At 37.4% G+C, this 18,869-nt stretch overlaps 1 pseudogene; it reads left to right on the top strand.

The window, feature by feature from the left end:
• Positions 1-14,861: 14,861 nt before the first annotated feature.
• Positions 14,862-14,962, top strand: LOC143670040 (U6 spliceosomal RNA; annotated as a pseudogene).
• The last annotated feature ends 3,907 nt before the right edge of the window (positions 14,963-18,869 follow it).

Here is an 18,869-nt window from a genome sequence, read left to right as displayed (position 1 = left end):
CCTTTGGAGATGCAGAAAGGAATCACCCCTGGGAAAGTTGCTGGAACCCAGAGGCCTGGAGAGAAGGCCAGCAGAGACCATCTGTGCCTTCCCATGTAAGAAAGAACCTCCGATGAAAGTTAGCTGCCTTTCCTCTGAAGAACTAACAAAATGAATCCCCTTTTATTAAAAGCCAACCCGTCTCTGGTGTGTTGTATTTCCGGCAGCTAACAAACTAGAACATTAGGTAAGAGGTCAGCACACATTTCCTGCAAAGGAACCAATATGGGTCTTCAGGGCCGCTTGCAACCACTCATCTCTATCATGTAGCACAAAAGCAGCCAAAGACAACATGTGAACAACTGTGTTGCCATGAAACTGTATCTACATGAAGTGCAGACTGGCACGTTGGGCTCTGTGGACTATAATTTATGGACAGGTGCACTAGATGAATGTGGGCATTTTAAATTTAGCCTAAATGATGGAAAAAATGTCTTGGAGAGATGGGCCTAGGAATGCCATAGGTTACACAATTGAAAGGAAAAGAAGAAAAGTGAGCAGAAAGTTAGCAGCTTCTAAGATGAAATGCATAAAAAAGGTGAAATGATAAAAATATGGCAGAAATTATATTAATATTCCCTTTAGGAGCACTTTTTGTGGCTATTTTGGTAATAAAGCCACAAAAATTTTAGTATATTATTAATGCAGCCTTTTTTGTTTCATTCACAAAAGAGCATCTGGTTTGCTTTCAGTATTTTCTAATACTGTATAATTAAAGAATTACTACAAGACCTTATTTCGTCAATAAAGACTTAATATTTGTATTTCAATCTCTTTCTCCTTTTAGGGCAGGGATGGGTGATTTTTTCAGTGTTATTAAATTCTATATAAAAGTTATTCCAATGAAAAAGTAGAAAGTTCAGCCTATTGGTCACTTTTTGGATCACCTAAATCTGCTTATCTCAGCTTTAGTATGCATAAGCCCACAAATAGCTGTGAGTTTATTAACTGTCATGTCAGAAAATTGATCTGCTTTTTAGATGTGGGTTTGTTTCTAATAACTTTGTATATAGAGAGATTTCTAGAGAGTAATTGAAAAATACTCACGTGTTTGACATATATTTTAATGTATGCCTACCTCTATTGATCATTTTAGTGTTTCAGTCAAATAAGTCCTATTCTCTTTTAGCTTCTTCTTGAATTCCTTGATCTCATCTGCCAATAAGTTTTCTTACAGAACTATGCAAATGAAACCTCACATCCTTTCCTGGCTTTCAAAGTGGTCTAGTACTTATGCTGAATTTACTTCTCTGCTTCTTAAAAAGCTTCTAAGGCCTTTAACACTTGAGGTGCTTGGTCCTGGAATTTCCTTTCCTCACTTTCTGATCTTTGAAATCCTCCTCAGTCATGAAAGTTTGAGTCAAATGCCACTTTCTCCAAGAGCCCCTTCCGTGATCATTACAAAGTGCTAAGAGTCTATGACTAAGAGACCCTAGGTCTGGTTCCCATTGGCTGGCATCCCAGAGGGGAAGAGGGCCTTTGCAGAGGTCAGGGCTCTGACCCTTATTATGGCGGTTGGGTTGCAGACCCTGATCACTTCAGAAGAGGGAATGGTATAATCCTCGGTCATGCAGCTAACAAGTCCCACAGTCGAAGAGCCGGGGGCCCCCTGCCTGGAACCTAACGGGACTCAAACACAGCGTGTTGCCTGTTCATTTGCTTTTGTTTGCCCAACAATTTCATATTGCCAAGTATTATGGGATTACAGTCTCTAGATACCCAGGGTAAATGAGAAGGTTTGCATGTTAATTATGATTAAAACACAGCAGGGATTTGGGCCGGTCCCATCTTCCTGAGCATTCTACCACTTGGCAGTGGTAGTCATAATCCCCTGGGGACAGAGAAAAGCAAAACAAAAGTAAATGCTGGCAAAGAATCTCTGGGTGCACAGTGACTGGCGGTCCAGAAGCCTTGCCTGCTTTATTGCCTTCTGCTTCAGGTTTGACCTCTTTTCTCCAGTGGGAGTTGAAGGCAAGGCTAAACAAAAATATTCAGCAGCTGCCTCATTAGTGGCTTCTCTCTGCGGACTAGTGAACAGATCCCAGGACCCTCGTGAACACTGTGGGTGTCTAAGACCTATAGCAAATCCCACCACTGCCACCCCACTGCCTTAGAAACCATGTGAAAACTGACCAGAGGCAACCTTTTCAAATTATAAGTATTTATTACAGCATTCTTCAACTACAAGATGTTATCTAACATAAAGTTTATCCAGTATAGATTCATCTAAGCTATCTAAACCAAGCCTTTGTAGTAAAACATGACACGCATGTAGACATTTCTTTGGGGGAGGGGTGGAAGGCTGCAATCCTAAACTTCTAGAAAGCCCTGTGGTGGGCCATTAGTCACTTTGAAGATAGGGCCACTCTTTCTCTCCCCAGGGTGTCCTGGGCCATCCTTGTGGATTGGGGCAGGCATTAGCATTCTCCTCACATTGAACTCCAGAGCTTTCGACCTGCACTCAGTCAGAGAAGGCAGGGGCAGCAAGCACAGAGCCATGGAGGTGTGAAAACTCAGGGTTTTATTATTACTGAAGTCTTAATTTACTGAACCTACATATGATTCGTACATGCTTTCTGTGACCAAACATACACACACACACACTTGTGTCTATATGTGTGTATATGCAGTTGTATGCTACATTTTTTATGTATGTTTGATGGGCAACTCTCCATAAAGGTATTGATTCTCTATGGGATTGATACATATCTGACTTGATACCCCATCCTTATGGCCGTAGTTTTACTTACATGGAAATTGGGTAATCTGATCCTGCTAAGAAAGAGGGTCCTTCCTGCATTCGGGTGACTTTCATTAGAACTTATAAACTGTTAAGGCCACTGCATTGAACACACACTTACTGTAAGATTTCAACAAGGTTAATCCACAAAGAAAAATGGGGTTTATATGGGCTTGTTTGAAGCCTTATTTTGGTTATCTCTAACCTTCTTCCCTTCTCTTCACCAATCCAGTTTAACTAGCCATGACTACAAACATGTTTGGTTTGCCTTTACTAATATGGAAGCTTCTTGGAAGTTGAGGCCAAGTTATAGTCAATTTTGTGTGCTTTTTGGAACCCAGTTGAACTAAGTACCTTGTATCCTTGGTATCCATTTATTAAATGCATGTCTGAATATACAACATCTAAAATGAGCATATTTCTTTAAAACACAAGCCAAAATATAGAAAATTCTCAATTGGAAAAGTTTCAATCACCATTAGAATCTTCATCCACTAGAAGAACCTAAAATGGATTTCAAGGACTTATCTAGTTTATTACTATTATTTTTTATATCCAATCATTTGTTATATTTTAAAAATTTACTTTCAACATTTCAAAATTATTACATAGACAGGAAAATTAAAATATGTCAAAAATAGATTTTCAAAATGTTCAATGGGAGAATAAGTATTAAAATTAGCAGATAGTACAATTTAAAATTTTAGATTTGCTGCTGAGCAAAACATTCAAGTATCTATTTCCCTAAACTGATTAAAATTAGGTTGGAAATCAGAGAAAGCACATTCTAGGTACATGAAGATTGTCAGTGATTAAGATAGTCTGAAAAATGAGGTCAGGCGAGTAAGGTACGTTACGTAAGACAAAATAAAAAACAAAACCGAAGGAGGTTAAAAAAAGTGACAGATAACTTTCTTGCATTTCCCTGATGAAACACACAAATCAAACTTGAGGCTTGGTTAGCGTGCGTGTAATTGAAGAGCTTCCAAGCAACTTGAGAGCACAGCTGGTAATTATATATCCATCCCCCTCTCTATTTCTATCTTGATTTCTATTCCTATGTCTTTGTATATATATATGCCTGTTGAAGAAACTGTGTTGTTTCACAGTTCAAAAGAAGTTTCATGCATCTGAGTATCCAAAACAAGAATGTTTCTTCTGGCCAATATTTTTATCGGGCAGGGTGTCTGTTTGGTAAAGACTAAATTGTCTAATAATTTTTAGTAAGGACAAAATCTGTGCCTATTACAATCTGGGGAGATTTTTATTTTCTTAGAAGCAGAATCCTCCTCTCCCCAAGGAAGGACCTGTTTTATGTGGGTGATTCCTTAAAGCACATACTTGAAGAATAGCAGATGGTCTGGGACAGTATTTAGTCAACTACTTTATTTTTTGCTGAGTGGTGTGTACTAACTAAAGGCAGATGTTGCATAGTCCTAGGTAATAGAAATGGCTTTTAGTGTCTGTGTAAAAGCAGAGAGAGTGGAACAGTGGTGCAACAGGGCAGAGAAATGACCTTTAAAGGGAAATCAGAGATGTCTTATGGGGAAATTTCTGCTGTGTAGATAAGCGAATCCTCCTCTCTGCTACCCCATGAAAACTTTGGTGAAAATCTCTGTATCTAGTTAATGTGTTGTGGAGATAGATTTGTGCTGATATGGCATCACGTTGGAAAAAGTGGCGAGGCTAAGCCACCACAACTGGGTTATAGAGAAATTTCTAACATTCTCACTGTGAGTGACAAACTTAGAGGCTGTCTATAGAGAAATTGGCAAGCGAGTAAGAAATGCTGAAACAAAGAAGGAGAACTTGCCAAAAGGACACATTATAAACTGATCTTTGTTAGAAATGGATCACAACCCAATGCTGTAGACAAGGGCCTTGAGGTTGTAAGAAAACTGTGAAAATCAAATGAGTGTTTTTTATTTTCCCAATATTAAGAACTGTTGCATATTTTGTTCAATTTTAATTCAAAAGGTACAGTTAAGACTTATACACTAGAGCTAGGTGACTGACTTATGAAGGCTGTAGTACTGTAGTGCATTGAAGACCAGTAGTAGATTTCAAAGGAACTGAAGCAGCATAATATAAGTAACCAACAATAATTGCTAACTCTCATAAGACCATTGCTCTAGCCCCATATTACCCTAAATTCTTTCCATCCCCCACACTGTAACAAGAGTGATCTATTTAAAGTTAATCAGCTCATAATCAGCGATTAAAACAGTTCTGTTTTACAAATAAAGGCTAGGCCCCCCTACTTATGTGTCCCTTAATGTCATTTCCTACCACTCAATGTACATGGTTTGGCTCTTGCTGCTTATGTTCTTTGTCAATGTTGCTTTTTGATTACTGGAATATGTGAAGACTTCCCTACAAATCTTCCTTCTCACAGGGTGCGTATTGACCCATTTTTAAGAGTCACTTAGCGATTTAAGCCCTGCTTTCTCTAGAAAACCAATTCTGAGGTTCTAGAGTATGTTAAAGAATTTCATCAGTGCCAGTTAGAATCAGTTGTCAACCTGACCAGGTGAAGGCACCTAGTTCTGTTGCTGTGGACATGAGCCAATGGTACGTGAACCTCATCTGTTGCTGATTACACCTGCAGTCAGCTAAGGGGCGTGCCTGCTGTAATGAATGGTGTTTGATTTAATTGGCTGGTACTTAAATGAGAGAGCTCAAGGTAGCACAGCCCAAGCAGCTCAGCATACCTTATCTCGACACTCGACATTCGACACTCGCAGCTCAGCCTTTGGAGATGCAGAAAGAATCACCCCGGGGAAAGTTGTTGGAATCCAGAGGCCTGAAGCGAAGGCCAGCAGAGATCGACCTGTGCCTTCCCACGTAAGGAAGAATGTTAGAAGAAAGTTAGCTGCCTTTCCTCTGAAGAACTAAGGAAACAAATCCCCTTTAATTAAAAGCCAATCCGTCTCTGGCATGTTGCATTCCAGCAGCTAGCAAACTAGACCATGTACCTTAGACCTGGCTTCGTCTTGGCACTTAATAGAGCATATTAAAACAATTGGTTTTTATGCCTCTCTCCAGCAATGGATTGTAAGTTCTCTGAAGTTCATAGCATTGTATTTTTCATCTTTTGTGACTGAGGAGAAAAGGAGAAGACCAACAGAAGGCAAGTCAGTAATTGTTGGTTGAATTAAGTTGAGGCATTGAGGAAAAGTAAAGGGAATTTGAAATTGATACCATTAATTATTATTTTGGGTCTCAACTATTTTGTGTAATTTCACAAGTAATATATATATATTCTTATTTGGCAGTAAACATTACCTTTCCTTAAGAAACATTATATATTTTATTCTAGTTTCACTTTGGAATGAAATTTGAGTCCCATCCTTGAAGATGTCCCAACCTTTACATTATCAATTATGTTCCAATTCTGTCACTTCTACTCCAGAAATAATTCTAGCTCGAAGAACAACCTTACCATCTATATTTATTGATATACTTTCACACCTTAGATACAAGACATCTACTGAGTCTTTTTTAATTATCTCTTCTCTTTACCCATTATTCAAACTATTGACAAAGCTATTTTCCAAATTCACAGACCAACCTTTCCATTGCCTAAGGTATAATTCCAAAAACCCTACCAAGCAATTTGATGTTCTCTTATGATTAAATCCAATCTACCTGCTAACCAATTTCTCATGGAACACACCCATTGCTTCTACAAGCATCGTTTTCCAGCCCCAGCAATCTACTTTTTTGGGGGTACCTTTCAGACCTTTTCTGAGTATATCTGTAATTCCCCATCACCTTTTCTTTGGTATGTTTTTTTAGTGTGACCTGTCTTCTTTCCAGTTCCATCAGCAAAATTCTACCTATCTTTCATGTCCCAGGTGATATAATACTTCTTTCAAAAATGACTCCCCATATTGCTCTAGTGAGAATTTTTTTCATTCTATTTCTCTGACAATGTATTATAATACCAGAGAAATTGCCCATATTATAGCTAGCTTTGTTTACACACCTCACTAAATTTTAGTCAATGGCGAGAAGGAAAAACATCCTATAAATTTCTGACTTTCTTTATAATACTTAGCACAGCCACCAATAATACCATAAAACTCAATTCATACTTTAAGTAAGAGTATTAGAGTCTAAAGAGATCACATATCATAAATTCCTAATCTGAAGAACTAGAACCCAGAAAACTGTATTTCCTTAAGAAGTGGGAATGGAAAGGTAGAGCCCGGTGACTTGTCTACAAGTAATTTCTCTTTCTTTAGTACCTTTTGAATAATATGTTACATAGTAGTTTTCTCTAACAGTAGCTCCAAACCAGCCTTTTTCATTGAGCTTTCTGCCATGATGTAATTACACTATCTCTATACCCTCCAATATGGTAGTCACAAGCCATATATAGCTACTGAGTACTTGAAGTCTGTCTAGAGGAACTGAGGACCTGAATTTTTATAATTTATTTCATTGAAATTAACTTAAATTTAAATAGCCACATTTGGCTAATGGGTACAGTGTAGTAGGCTATATGAGCATTTTCAAAAAATGCTTGTTTTCTCTTGAGAAGGGAAATAGACTAACACCATAATCTCATGGTCAGGAAGAAACAAACATTGCTGTATTTTCCTTTTGATTTTAAAGGACACAACTTTCTCCATATAAAAATGGAATAAGTGCCATTTATTCAATGACTTACTGGTATAGGATACTTTTTCCTGGCACAGAGCAGATAGTAGTTTGTAAAGGCTGAATTATATGCAAAGAATTTGCAGCTGTGAAACACAAATGCACCAGATAAGGAAGGAGATCATTTATTCAGGCTATTGCAACTGGGAGAACATTCATTAATGAGAAATGTCTCAAGGGAAAGGAAAGGAGCAAAGGAAATCATCATTATCATCCACAAGTCTTGAAGAATGACAGAGATGGATCTTATTTTAGTCATTGAGAAAGAGAGGAAGTGGGGATGTGCATAAGCAGGATGGTCCTTTGCAGGTAGACAGATTTACCATTTCGGGAAGAATTTAACTTGCCCATAGTTTGTTTACATTTCCTCACCCCTACCCAAGGGCCTATGGAATTCAGGTTAAGAACATTTGCTCTTGGATGTTTTCCTGCCAAATTTCAAGTGGGAATTTTTTTTGTTTGCCTGGGAAAAATTAAGTTATATCTTCTATTACTGGAAATGAACTTCCTAGCATTTCAAATCAAAATCTGAAACATTTATTGAGCATTAGTTATATACCAGACAACTAGTAAATAATAGCGTATTTTATCTCATTAAATTCTATCAAGAATTCAATGATTGCCATTTCATAAACAGGGAATCCAAAGCTTAAGGGACTTTTGCAATTTAGACCCAGACCTATTTCCATATACTTAGTCTTATGATTCCAGATAACAATTGATTTGAACTTTACGACTGATGGAAAATCTAATCTGAGTTTTCTGCAAATGCCAGTATGCTTATTATGTTGTGGTGACTTCAAGTGTCGGGCTCCCGTTTCAGATGGATTGTTTCTGCTTTTTACTTCTGGTTATAGAACCACAGTCTGTGTGTATACAGTACCTTTGTTCAGCCACACATCAAAGGAAGTGAGGATCTCAGCTCCTTTGCTTAAATCACACACATACACATGTCCATCAATGCACGACTCATTTGTGTTTATTGTATAGTTTCCTGAAAGTTTAGAAGAGACACCTCTGCAACATAAATGACTTAAAAATCAACGTGGAGGGGGTACAAGAGTAGTTTAGTGGTAAAATTCTCACCTTCCATGTGGAAGACCCTGTTTGATTCCTGGTCCATGCACTTCTACCTTCCCCCACCCCCCAAATAAACAAGCAAGCAAAACAAACAATCTAAATAAGCAAACAAAATTCAGCAAATGGTGCTGCAATAATGGGATAGTCACATGGAAAAAGTATGAAATGTAACCCTGCCATACAGCATACAAAAAAAATAAAAATCAGCGTGGAGTAATTCTCTTCTGTAAAGATTTTGGCCACTATACTTACCTCTCACCTCCACTGCCCCACACTCAAATCTGTGTTCTTTCACCCACTTCTAAATTCCTAATCATTCATGATTCAGAACAATATCCTTGGCTTCTTCTTGTGTTGTCTCCAGCTATCCCATTCTGCCGAGGTCTGTCTTTCTAGTTCACCATGCCTACTTAGGTATTTTTCTAAACCTAGACAGCCTCATTCAGTTCATTTGGTTATAGGAGTAAGGAAAAGAAAAGAAAGTTTGCAGAAATCGTGTACCTAAATATACGTAGAGTCATAGATAGAAACTGAACAGTGATTATTCTTCAAGAAAAAATGGAATTTTAGAGTGCTACCAGTGCTGATAGAATCTGAATATTATATATCAAGATGTCCTTAATATGTATATCACTATGTTTGGTGTTAAATCAGCAACAAGAAAAGAAACTGGTGCAGAATTTGTTTTTCCCAAGATGATTTGAGAGCTGAATGTTTTCCTTAGTTACCTCCATGTCAGTGTATGGTACTTACAAATACAAATCCCACATCCCAACAACAACTTTCTTGATTCCTAAAATTTACTCTTCCATATGAGTAGAATGTACATATATCTGCGGCTGTGAGATTTCTCTCTTTATTTACTGAAAAGTCTATTATAAGAGACACTAATCGATACTCCATTTCATCAAAAGTGTTCATTCATTAATTGTTTGGTAGTTCCTGAAAGTGTGAATAGTGCTAACACTCTGCAATAGAGTTAGCTCGCATAGCTTGAACATTCTTAAGGCCACAAGAAAGTTGTACGGATGTTTCTGTTGTGCAGTTTATTGCTACATACAAGCAAGCACTCAATCATTGGGCTGTAACTTTATTGACACTGATGAAAAACTTCCTGCTAAAAGATTATAGCCTAAAAAGTAAACTATACTTTATGAAAGTAATGATTATATTATGTTTTTTTTTTTTCTTTTCTTTTCTACAAGTCTTAACTCTTTCTGGTTTGACAGACTTTCAGAGAGCTTTCAAGAGAGCTTCCTGGCTCTCTTGCCTCCTGGCTGATTAGTGGCAAAATGCTCAGCTGGCAGAAGGCACTGCAAGATATTTTCGATTCAGGCTGGTCATAGAATTTGCCATTTTCATTATTGGATGTGCTCAGTATGTTGGCTTGTATTGACTTTTTTTTAATGTCAAAGAATATAATTTCTTTAGGACTCTATTGTTGAAAGGAGAATTAATATTTGAAAATAAAATTTTAAATGTCAATAGAGTGATTGATTCCTTTATCAAAGACTGAGGAAGAGGTAAAATTCTGAATCAACTGTCTTAGCCATTAAATTTTTCCTTTTGAATAATCATTCCTGAAACAATATAAAAAATGATTTGTAGATTTTGTATAGTAAAGATGCTATATAAATTTAATAAGACACAATGAGTAGCTTTTAAAAATATTAATATGGTAAAGGTTCTCCAAATGTTAATATGCTAGAGAACATTTTTATCTGTTATCTTTTACCATAATTGCTAAGTAAGAAAGAAAATAAGTTTTTTGATTAGAAACAAGAAATGGTTTCAAATAAAAACTTGTTTATGTTTTTTTTAAAAGAAAGGTTAGCCAAAATTGCATCAGTCTTAGTAATCTTGAGTAAGATTCTTTACCTTTTTGGCCCTATTTTCATTGTATAATTGACATATCAATTTTATCCAAGCCCCAGATTTCTCATTAGGATTACTGAATTAATAATGTAAAGTACTTAAGGTAGTGTCTAGTTTATAGTACTTTTTTAAAAAATTAATATTATTATCCAATTAAGCTACATTATTTTACAGATGAAAAAGTAAATGAATTTATACATGTTTGAAGATTGCCAATATTTTCACAAACTAATAAGTAAATTAACTCTAGAACTAGATCCTAGCTCTTCTCTAAATAATTATAATGCTTTTAAAAAATGACATGTACAGTGGGAACACAAAGAGGGAAAGCATGAAGTCTTCCTGAAAATGGGATTAGGAAAAGCTTCATGGACAGATTGCTTGGAAAAAAAGAGGGAATGCCAGGCAGGTGGAAAATACTGCAAGGCTTGCAGGTGGGTCATCATGATCTTTGCAGGGCCCTGAGAAAGAGTCTGCTGGAGGTTTGCATGCTACAGTTCCAGGAATTTAAAACTTACAGTTAGATAAAATTTGTCTCTCCTCCTACTTAAAAACACGTCTTTAATAATAACTTGGAAGACTAGTGCGCTGATTTCAAAGTATTATATACCCCAGAAAACTGTGTTTTAATTCTGATTCTATCTTGTGGGGGCAGCTGTGTCTTTTAATCCTGATTCAATATTGTAGGGAGAAACTTCTCATTAGAATATCTCCATGGAGATGTGAGTGCCCAATTGTGGATGTGATCTTTAGATTAGATGGAATTGTGCTTCCACCCATTCCAGGTGGGTCTTGATTACTTTACTGGTGTCCTTTAAAAGAGGAAGCATTTGGTGAGAGCACAACTGACACAGATGCTGACCCTTGAAGAACAGAGACATACATATTTGGAGATGCTTATAGCCCAGCAGATGTCGCTGTGAAATGTTAAGCAAGCCTGAACCTGGAGAGAGCCAAGGGAAGCCAAGAGATAAAGGCCAGCTCAGGAGAAGCAAAGAGAGGAAACCCCACAGGAATGGAGGCTGAAAGCAAAAGAGCCCAATTGCAAGGACCAGTAGATGCCAGTCACATGACTACCCAACTGACGGTTTTCCTGACCCATTGACCTTCCTTGAGTGATGGTAACCTCCTGTTGGTGTCTTCACTTGGACACTTTCACTTCCTTTAAACTGTAAACTTGGAACTTAATAAATTCCCTTTTAAAAAGCCATTCCATTTCTGGTATATAACATTCCAACAGCTTACAAACTAAAACAGCCAAGATCAAATTCACACTTTGATCATAATTAGAATCTTTGGAATTCCACAGTAGAACATTGCAGTACAAGGAGAGCCCAGAACACTGGTCTGTTCCCTTCTCTCCTCAGTCCCAAGCTCTGTCCTTCTGCTCCCGAAAGGGGTGCCCGTAGACCATTTCTCAGGTTTTTGAGGGATCACACCAGCAATTTGCCTGCAGGAAGAAGGCAAAGTTCCTTCCTGGGAAGAGTTTCAAACAGGCTATAGAAGCTGTCTCAGGGGTGTTTGGGGACAGGAATCTCAAAGCATTGTCTTGGAGCAGAGGTAGCTCAGGCCAGGGACATCCCCTTGACCCTGCAGACTCCTTGCACATGGGAAGGGGTGTCACTGGAGGAAGCAAAGAACAAGGCCGTCTAAAGCACTGGGCCTAAGATATGTGTGTATATTATTCTAGCTTAGTCTAAAGTTTGCATGAAACAGTTGTGGCATCTCTGAGATCTAGAAGTAACTGAGGGTAGTATGAAAAATGGTTTGGAAAGGTCCAGGTCTGAAGTTAGAGAGACCAAGGAGCCATTACAAAAACCCAATCTACCAGAGTTAACAGATAGCAGTGGGGATAGAGAGGAAGGAGTGGATGAATTCTGGAGACATTTAGGTGGTATGATAAATAGAGATCAGTGGCCTGTTAAATTCTGGATGGAGAGAAAGGAGGAAACTAGGATGAGCCTGAGCTCCCTTGGTAGAGAGCCTGGTAAAATGGAAATAGAGCTTTATTCTAGAATTCTCTCTGTTGCATTATATTGTTTTCAGGTTGTAAACAAGTCTGCAAGAGAAGTCTAGAAGCTTAATTATAATTGTACAGCTTGATTTTGGCTTAGTAAAGTAAAAATTAGTATTGTCATAGTTGTCAAGTGTTATTTGTCAAAGGAATGCCTTCTTTGAAGACACAAGTTTATTTATGTTTTCTATTTCTGTATACCTAAAAGACATAAATGCATATAATTTATTGTGGTGTAGGAAGTTTTCAATCACCTCAAAACAAAGGTGGTTATGTTTAATCACAATGCTATTTGCTATAATTTAGTAGATTAAATTCCTCTTATTTTACTTAGTTTACTGAGTCCGTTGAACTTTTTTTTTTTTGAACCCAACTTGACTCTTAAATTGAAGTTGAGATTCTTTCCAGTTGCAAGATACCCAGGCCTCTTTGAAATAAAAATGAGGCATCTTTAAATCAAGCCTACAACTATGATAGCTACTGTCTTAGAAAGAAATTCTTTAATTATTTATGTAAATTTAATTATACTAGTTTAAGTAGAGGCTTATCATAAATATTAGTCAAATAAAAGATAATTATTTGAATGGCATTATCTCTAATAAAGCAACATAAACATACTACTCTAATTAGGAACTAAAATGCATATGCTGTGAACTTAATATGAAATTTTCTGTTACGATACTGTGTTGTGTAAATTGACTAAAAGGGAGTTTATTATTGCTGCCCTCATTAAAATAAACCCTCCTTATAGCACTTATAATGTTGGACTCCTACAGATAACATTATAATGAGGGAATGATGCATTTTGATTGAGTTACCACAAGGGAGAAATTTAATTTAATTAAACTGGTCTTCATTAAAGTATTGCATTCGAAGGAAGTAATTATAGGGCACATACTGTATGGAAGAAATCCTGCTATTAAAAAGGGAGAACATTCACAATAGATTACCCATTATTTTATTACACAGCCCTTGTTTCAATAATTAACCTGTGACTAAAAGATATAACAGACAAACATACCTTCATGCTCTAGTTTTTAAAATTATCATCTTATAAGTTAAATATATGCTCATATTATATAAATATATATCCATATACATACATATTTACATAAATATTAATATACATGTAAATCTGATGAAGTACATTCATCTTTATTAATATTCTCCAATAAACAATTAGCAAAACATTAAATATATATGCGTGTATATTTTTGTGAAGTAACTTTTTTTTTCTGAGTCCATTATGTTTCTGATGATGTACCTATATTAATTAATTTATCTGATTATGAACTTAGTGTTGTTCAATTTTATGGTGTGAGTACAGGTAAAATGTTAAGTCTTGGCAAAATTACTATGACCTTCACATGAGCAAATTGTTATCTCCAATTTCATACTTCATATGTAGATATGAAGATGTGCCTCTAGAAGTTACGGTCATTGAGTCAATTATAACTTCAATTATTACTACTTTTTTCAGATCCTCAAAAATTAATAAAGAAAAATCTATGAAAATTCTAACGCATCTAAGTGAGTTCATTAGTTATCCAGTTGCTTAACTGGGTTCATATGCCAAACCAGCAAAATATGCTTTTTTAAGCTTTCTTTATATCTGTTTCCTTGTCAGAAAGTATTCCCTTTTTCTCTTGGCTACTTCTTACGAGTCCTCCTTCCTTGGATCACTTCCTGTGGAGAAAGGGGCTCTGTATTGGGTCTTGGCCCAATCTGTTTTCATTTGTTAATTTGTTGAAGTAATTAAGGGTTGAGTTTAAAGCTTCACTGAGTAAAATATTCTAGTTCTGAAGCTGTACTGAATAATAGTGTCTTTTTTTTAAATTGGGTTATGATGTTAACCTGTCCTAGGCAGGCACAATTTTCTAGAAGAGTACATTATACCTATCCTTTTGCATTCACTGCTGTTGGCACAATTAATGGTTCGCAAATCACTTTCAAATGTTTCCTTATCTAATCAGGGCACAATCATATTTCTTCTAGCATTCTGGGCATCTCTCATATAAGACAGTATCTATACAGTACCATTTTAAAGCAAACATGTCTTAGAATAAATCTCGTACCTCCCTTTTTTATGAACATCACATATTTCTCTTTGTGGCTCTTTCTTGGTTAATAACCTCATTGTTCACCTAGTAATGCAAACCAGAATCTTAGCCCTGTCTATTCTCTTGTTGCATGTCAAAATGCCCTAAAGTTATGTATCAAATGGGCCATCAGATCATATACACATTAACTTGCAGATTTACTCTGTTCTCTCTGCATGATTCTACTCCCATTAACACTACTGCCTGCTTGGATTTGGGTATCTAACATCAGCACTGTTGGCCACACCAGCTTCATGGGTGTACAATTAGTACATTCGCACAGAGATGACCCTCAGAAACACCTTGTACATGGATTTAATACTCCACTCGCTGTCTTTAAAGTCTTAATGTGTTTGCTTCAGTGGCACATATAATAAAATCAGATACAGGCAAGATTAGCATGGCCCCTGTGTGAGAATGACACACAAATTCATGGTGTTCCATATTTAAAAAAAAAGTCAATAGTTTTATCTTTTAATTTGTGTTTTTTAAGTGAAGCCTGATGAAGTCATCGAGCATGGGCCTGGGGCTTGGACCTTCAGCTCATGTGATCTGCCTCCCTACTTCTAGGGGACAGGTTCTCAGTCCTCCACCCCCTGGCATCCCTGGCTTCCCCATCCCTTCCTCTTGCCCAGAGACCTCTGCCACCTCTGTCCCCGCTAGAGGTCGGTGCTGACTCAGGGAGCATCATTGCCGGGCACATGCCCCATGGGTGGGAAATGGAAGCAGTAGTGCCTGCCCTGAGCTGGCAGCAGTTGGGCTGGGGCCTTGGAATGTAACTGGGTAGGGGTAAAGGCTCTTGTCCAACCCTATGGAGGTTCTCTTCATGCAGGTTGCAAAATCTGGCTTGCCATTTGCCGTGGATTGGAGCTGCAGGTTCATGGGAAGGGGAGGTAGACCAAAGTTCATTTCTCCAGTGGCTGGTGGGAGAGGGATCCCAAGCAGTGTTGGCCACTGTTCATGAAGTGGGGGCCCGCACTCACCTAGCTAGTATCTTATGCCCGAAGGAACGGACATTAAATAGCAAATACAACACCATGGCATGGCAAAAAAAAAGACTTCAGAAGAAATGAAAAAATGTGTTTATTTTACACTTAAGAATACTTTTTCAAGCTTTTTGACCAAAGGGACCCGCATTTTCATTTTACATAAGGCCCTCCCTCCCTGTAAATTATGCGCCTCGACTTGAGAGTTGGGATAAGCATCCCAGCCTTAACCCACCTGCAAAAAGGCATTTATTATCATACCTCTGTTTAATCGGTATTTTCTCAAATCATTTGAGATTTCCTCTCACCCTTCTCAATTTTTTTAATAATTTTAAGCTTAGATGTGTACTTGCATCATAGAAGCCACCCTTTCTACCTACTGAAATCTTTTTCAACCTACAACTTCTTGTAAAAATGCTACCATCCACGGGAAGGCATCGCAGCTTTCCCTGCTAATGGCCTCAATGCCGGTCACACTTCTTTCTGTCTTCTCTTGTAGCCCTTATTTAAGTGTGTGTTTCCCCAGTGCCTATATTCTACAATCCCAGAGCATGAATCCGTAGTATGATTACTTTTATATGTCCAGAGCTAATATATATACCTTACTTTTATATGTCTAGCAAAGGGTTTTTGGTTCTCAGTTGTTCATTAACAATTAATGGCATTTCATTGTCAGGAAAATGAAGTCCAAATTTTCAAATGGCTCAAAAATTGTATATAATTATTAAAATACTGAAAGGACACAAAATAATTGACTTTTAAATTATAAAACCCTATTTCCACTTGATTAATGACAATAAAATGACTTTTTGATTATTAAATTCTAACTATTCAGTTTTTTAATAGGGTTTAATCAACCCCTTTTATTTGTTTGTTTTCAAAATGACACATCTAAAGATAGATTCTTCAGTGTAAAACCATAAGTTGTTTTTTTCTTTTTTTTCAAATACACTTAGAACCACCAAAAATGGATATCTGAGTTAGCACATTTATAAGCATGTTTAAATAAAGTATCCAAGAAATCATTGTAACACCTGTATTTATACAGTGTTTCATAAACCAATTTAAAATTAAGACAAATGAGGGAAAAATATATTAATCCAGATATCAGAGTTTCTTCAATTCTACATAATAAGTGTTAAATACTATTTGATTAGCTTTCAAAACTGTAAATGTTCTCAAAATATCAATTAGAAAGCCAGAGCTCCCTTTAATATTTCTTATAGGACAGTTCTTTTGCTGGCAAATTCTCACAACCATTGTTTATCTGTGAAGATTTTCATCCTTCCCTCAGTTTTGTAGGACAACTTGGCAGGATAAAGAATTCTTGGTTGGAAGTCTTTCTCGTTCAGAATCTTAAATATATCATACCACTGCCTTCTCATCTCCATGGTGCCTATTGAGTAGTCTGAACTTATATAGTCACCCTTGTATATAATAGATCTCTCTTCTCTTACTGCTTTCATGACTTTTTGCTTCATATCAACGTTTGACATTCTGAAAAGTATATGTCTTAGAGTAAGCCTATTTGGATTTATTTGGTATTCATTGGACTTGTTTGGCTTGAGTATTTATGTCTTTTATAAGGGTTGAAAAGTTTCCCCCCATTTTATCTTCAACTAGCCTTCCTATCACTTGGCTCTTCTTTTCTCTATCTGCACACCAATAATTCTTATATTGTACACTTCATGTTGTCTATCATTTCACTGAGCTCAAGTTGCATTTTTTCATCTTTCTTGCCATTTGTTCTTTTGAACGTTCAGGTTCATTTGTCATGTCCTCTAATTTACTTATTCTTTCTTCTGTCTCTTAAAATCTACTGTTATGAGTCTTTAATTTATTTCTTTCATCTCTGTGATGTCTGATATTTTCCTATTTATTCTTTCAAATTCTTCTTTATGATCCTCTAGTGTTTTCTTGATGTCTTTTGCCTCATCATGAACAAACTTAATCAGCCATTCCAAATTCTGAGTCCCTTTGGGTGATTTAATTTGGTCATTTGGCTGAGTCATATCTGCCTGGTCCTTCACATGTGTTAAGATCTTTTGTTGTGGATGGGACATTTTAATGTCTTAATAAGGTTATTTTGCATATTTATTTCCTTCTCATGTCTAAGATTTGGAATGTACTTGTACTTGTTTTGAAGGGACCTTTGGATTTTGTCAGTCTTTCCCTATGAGATCCTAATCTCAAGGTGGGAAGGGGCAGTTAAGATTCTAGTTAGGGCTTTGAGAACTAGGCAGATAGGCAGTTTGTCAGACTGAAGTTCCCCCTTGCCTTCAGCAGATAACACTTCTGAGTCTTCTTAGCTCCCTTAGGCCCACCTGACTCCAACCACAGATGCTAGTTGATTCAAGTGAAAACCCAAAGGGACTCCAATCAGGGCTGCCAACCCTGGCAGGCACTGAAATCTGCTGACACTGTGGCTGGGACATGAGCAGCACACATGCCAATGGAGACTTCTGTGATGGATCTAGTGGCCCCCAGATGCCCCCCTGGGATAATGCTAGGTCACAGGACTCAGCTTCGCCCACTCACAGCAAGTCCAGAAATTCTGCAGACCAGTCATGCTGCTTAGCTTGGCTGACTTCCTCGGCCCCACCTCTCCATTCACACATACCTTTGGTCTTCAGGCCTCTGTGAAGGGAGAGGAGTGGCACCAGGACACAAAAGGGTGTTTTAGCTGGTGGATATTGGACCAACACATTTCACATCTCCCCCTCCTCCCCGGGGAAGGTGGGGAGCAAGCTCTGTATCTTGACCAAGTGGACTCTGTGCAAGGATAAGCACATCTGTCATCGTCCAAATTCACTACAGGAACTCCCAGCTACAAAGCCAAAGGGACAATTTTCCTAAGCCAGCTGCAGGGACAGGTGGGGACGGGACTGAGCATGTTTACCCCATTCTCTCCACCCCAATGGCTCTGATTTTTCAACCAGGGCCTCCCTGTGCAAGGTAGAGGATCACTCACACCCTGAAACACCTGTCCCAGTCATTTTTCTATTGGTCTCTCATTCTTACATGGAGCCAAGGCGAGCTCAGCCTCTGCTACTCCGCCATCTTGTTGAAAGTCCCAAAACCATGAGTTTTTGTCTTACAATTCCAACCTGACTTTTGGAAGTTTGAAATTATGGGGAAGTCGTTTTTAACATATTCATCAATATTGTATTTTAAAACAATTATTCTTTTTAGTATGATTTTCTGAATAGCTGATTACAAATTATTTTTTTTAATTTAATGAGACAGATATATTTGTAGAAATTTATAGCTAACAACTGTAACAGTTATTTCAAAAAGACCCTTGATCCATAGGTGTTTTGTAACATTTTCCAAGAAACATGATGTAACATACTTTGGTTTTAAAAGGGCAG

Source organism: Tamandua tetradactyla, chromosome 26 (genome assembly GCF_023851605.1).
Source record: "Tamandua tetradactyla isolate mTamTet1 chromosome 26, mTamTet1.pri, whole genome shotgun sequence".
NCBI classification, from domain to species: Eukaryota; Metazoa; Chordata; class Mammalia; order Pilosa; family Myrmecophagidae; genus Tamandua; species Tamandua tetradactyla.
Note: the sequence above shows the minus strand (reverse complement) of the source record. Positions and strands in the feature narration are given on the sequence as shown.